Raw genomic sequence first — 4,689 nt, forward strand, 5'->3', positions numbered from 1 at the left:
CACACAAACTGAAACAATAATTTGCCCGACTTATTTCAGTGTAAGGCTGGGCACTATGGCAAAAAAAAAAGAAAAAAAAGTGCATATTACTGCTGACTGTGCAGTATTGGTTACCGGGTATGTGCTGACTCACCTAGGCTCACCTCCAGCCCAGCAGCAGAAAAGGACCATCTGAAGATGAAAAAGTTGTAATAGACTTGTCAAAAGAGTTCCCTGTAATTATTTTTGCATTGTTACTGAGGTAGCAGATTTTCTTCTGCGGTTTGGGCTACAGAAGAGAATAAATATAAATTAAAGGAAAAAATGGCACCTAAACCCCTGAATTTTGTTTTATATCACAAAGAGAAACTATACGTGAGTTAATCAGTTTGTTCTGAAATTCTCACAGAATTTGCTAGGGGGAGCAATCGTACTCTGCAAAGCTTTTGACTAAAATACACTCTTCACTGTAAAGATTTACTTCCCCTTCTAATCTGCCCAATTTGCCAGTTGGAATTGTAAAATAACCAGCTCCTTGATTTTACTCCTGTCACATCTGCAGCGACAACATGCCACAGAGAGAGGCTTCAGGGTTGTTTTATTCATTATTATACAACAGTATCTAGAAATTCCAGCCAGATTCAGAATTCAGTTTCATAAATGCATTAAGGACATTCTGTGTCCTGAATTTTTTGTGGCATCTTAATTAAAAAAAGTGTAGGGAAAAAAAGTTGAAATTAAAGAAAAGTTTTAAAAGTTGAAAGTTAAGGAAGTGAATTGAGAGACTAAAGAGGATAGACTCCATTCTCATAACTTTAATTCCAAGAAGTTACATGACAGGTTTAAAAAAGAATAAAATCAATACAACTATGACATTTAAGTTCTGCCTAATTTCAAAATTGTGACACTACAGAATCCCTTGGAGGAGCCAAAACTTCACAAACATTTCAGGTTGTGACAGTGAAGCTCCTCAGGCGCACACAGTTCTGCTAGTGTCCACACTAGACATCTGACCAAGGCTGAACAGAATCATAGGCTCAAAGAAAGATTTAGATGGGAGGGGACCTATGGAGGACCAACACCCTGCTGCCAGCACAGCTGGCTTCAGAGCAAGATCAGGATGCTCATGGCCTTGTCTGGGCAACATGTCAACATTTCCAAGGAAGAAGACCTCCCAACCTCTCAGGAAACCTGCTCCAGTGCTGAACCACCCTTGTGAGAAGGAGCGTTTTTTTCTTTATGCCCAATCAGAATTTTTTTTTACGCAGAGGTTTTGACTGTTTCACTGTGCCCCTCTGAGAGGACTCTGGCTCTGCTGTGTCTGTAGCCCCCAACAGCTATCTGAAGTCATCAGTTAGACCCCCCTTTGGCCTCCTCTTTGCCAGGCTGAATAAACCTAACTCCTTCAGCCTCTCCTTGACATCATGTGCTCTTCTTGAGCTTGTTGTCATCTCTCATACAGGGGACTTCAACAGTGGACACAGTGTTCCAGATGGGGCTTCATGTGCACCAGATAAAGGGGAATAATCACTTCCCTTCACCTGCTGGCCACATTCTTACTATTGCAGCCCAGTATGTGGTTGGTCTTTGTTCTTGCCTCATGTTCATCTTACTGTCCACTGAAAGCCCAGGTACTTTTCTGCAGAGCTGCTCCCAACACAATTAATCTCCAGACTGTACTGATACATGGGATAGTTTTATCCCAAAATGACTATGTCATATAGATAAAATATTAGGGAAGAATATTTTGAAAGGTAGACTTCCTCTAAACCATGTCCTGGAAGAAATCTTAAGGTACCATATTTACATATTTCTGCCAACCTGGGTTAATGGAAAGCAGTGCCATTTTAGCAGTCAAAAATCTTGACTTTGCCTCTCTTTTCTACTTACATAAGCCTAAACATCTTTTCCATGATTTCAGCTTGAGTGGCCAGGAATAAATGTAACAAAGGGAATAAAAATAAATTTGGCCCAAATAATCTGAGTTCTATCCACTGCTGAATAGTGATTTCATCTGAGTCAGTAAGAAATAATTGATTATCTGAACTGGTGAAAACTCTACATACAGTTCTACAGATGGGTTTAAAGCTTTTATATCTGTTTTGCTTCGCCTTTAAGTGTGAGATTGGTTTAAACTTATGTAAAGTCCCACAGATTTATTTTTATTTAAGAGCAATGCACTCTGTTAATTAAATTTTTGCCATTTCGGGTATAAACCAGCCCAATGAATAATCAGCTCCTTTCAAAAGCTTCGGTGAAAGGAGCAAGAGCCTTCTAGGAGGGTGTTACAACACTGCCTTCTTCTGAAGGTGCAATTACATCCTGTTGCTTGATTTACAGAAAAGCTACAAACCTTTCTTGGGAGGAATGGAACTGCCTGTCATTCATGCAGGGAGGGCAGAGGCAGCAGGGAAGAGGAAAGAACTCTGTGTCTTACTGTATATAAGGAACTGGGTCCTGCAGAAGAAAAGAGAGGATGATTATGAAATGCTGAAAGAAAACATTGGCTCTAGGGACACTCACAGCCAGAGGGATCCCAGGCTGGGCAAGAAACAGAATCTCAGCCCAGACTGAACCACACAGATCATTGAGGAAGAAGTCTCTATTTCCTTATCTTCTAATCCAGACATGGTATGTTGTCACTGAAGTGATCAGCTCCAAATGAAAGGAAAGGAAACCTCTATTTCTTCCCTACTCTTTCGCTTTGTTGTGTTTAGTAGAATCCTCTTGAAGTCTCAGTACTTGGAGTGAGGGGAGCCCCAGGTGGTCCCCAGTGATTGAGTACACAGTCTTGAGATCATGTATCAACCCATTACTCTTGTTTTCTGTGAAGACCTACTAATTGCATCCAGTGTCAAGAAAGCTTTATAGCCAGACTGTTTAGAGCAGTAGTCGAGGAGGTCCTGGAGCAGCAAAAGGTGGACGTAGGAGTTAGCCATGGCTTTATAACCACTGGGAACTGTGTCTAGCAGTAGTTTTTGTTGAGTTACCTGCTTTTGCAGGATCACTGCTTCTTCTACATTTCTAAAGAGCTCCTTCTTGGTCTTCACTGTCTACTTTTTTGTCTTGGAGCTTACAGTAAAGTTTCTTCCTAACTTAGTCATTTTGCTGACTTACACTCTGAAGCACAGAGATTTAATTCCTACTTTTGCACCTGAGGTTAAATAATTGTGGATGATTTCATTATTCACCTGAGTCTCCAGATGTTTTGAATCCTGCTGAGATACTGGATCACAAGGAAACCTTGCAGCGGAAAGATCCAATGTTTGCAGTGGCAAAAATAAAGACAAAGGTGTGTAGGCTTATCAGATTCACTTCCTCAACTTTATTAGTTATGTATTTCTCAAGCTTTTTTGAGGTATCTTCTTTCCAGGAAAACCCCTGTCTCCACTATTAATTTTTTCCATCATCTTCCTATTCCTTCTATTTGCTCTTGATGGCATTGGAATATTTAATGTTATTTTCTGTCTTCTTTCCTACTTAAATATTGTTGGGCTTTTGATGCGAGCAGAAGTCTTCAAGGAATTTCTGCTTTTATTCTTGGTTTACAGCAAAGCGTAGAAAGAGTGGGAATTATTCCTTATAGTAAATATCGTATGACATGATGAACACATGAGCAATGAGCTCTGTTCACATGTGACCAGTATATGTAATTTATTACTATATGGCTCTCTATGTCCTTATCTTTTCTAGACCTTTACAACTTAAACAGCTTTGCATCAATCCACATACCCAGGAACTTTCCATTCTTCCTGTGACAAGTGAGATCTCGTTCTCTCTAAGTACAAGATACTAGTTTTGTATTTTCTTTAAAAAATTCTTATGCAGAGTATGTTGACATAGACATCTTTGGTGTCAAATTTGGGAAGTTTGTTTACTATAACTCTGATGCCGTAGGGCTGTGCCAGGCATAAAGAAGTAAGCAGCTAAAATGTCTGCTTTAATTTTGGAATCCTCATGTCTAATCACTGACTCCTCCCATTTTTTAAAACCCTGTTTCCATACAAACTTTGAGGCAGATCCATTGTGGGGAAGGGAGAAGCTAGTCAGCAAACACCTCAAATTCCCATTGTCTGGAGTCAGATTGTAGAGCAGAAACTCCAGGTGAGTTGGTTGCCCCTGTACATCTCCAGCACAGATGTAGAGAACTGCAGTATTGGTGTAAATAGAGAATGAATGGGTCTGCCTGGGAGTGGAAGCACCAGAAGGAGCAGTAACAGAATATCTGCAAGACCTAGGTGTTGATGTTCATCCAGATGCAAACACATTCATTTGCAGCTTCTTAGGACACTCAGATCAGGAGGGAGAGTCCAATGATGACTATCAAAAGTAGGACAGGATGGAGAGACTAATCAGTGCCAACTTCTAAAGTGTACCTAATGCATATTCAATAACTGCACATGGTTACCAACCCAAGAACAACCCAGAAGAAGTGATGAAGACCCAACAGCTGAAATTCCTTGTCACCAGTGGCATGGCAAAGAATCCTAGGCAGATCATTTGGGCACAAGAACCTTGGTGGTTGTGAGAATATGGGTCTGAGAGTGTGTTGAATGCGGCTGACTGAATTGAGTTTTGGTTTTAAATGAAATCACCTTACTCCCCACACAATGAGCTTTACTACACTGGTTCTATAGTACTGCAACATTATTTCCTGTATGGAATTGATTGCTGGGCATCAGGTCAGATTAAACTATCCCCCTTCTGTTT

The sequence above is a fragment of the Antrostomus carolinensis genome, unplaced genomic scaffold (assembly GCF_000700745.2).
Source record: "Antrostomus carolinensis isolate BGI_N321 unplaced genomic scaffold, ASM70074v2 scaffold7542, whole genome shotgun sequence".
NCBI lineage: Eukaryota > Metazoa > Chordata > Aves > Caprimulgiformes > Caprimulgidae > Antrostomus > Antrostomus carolinensis.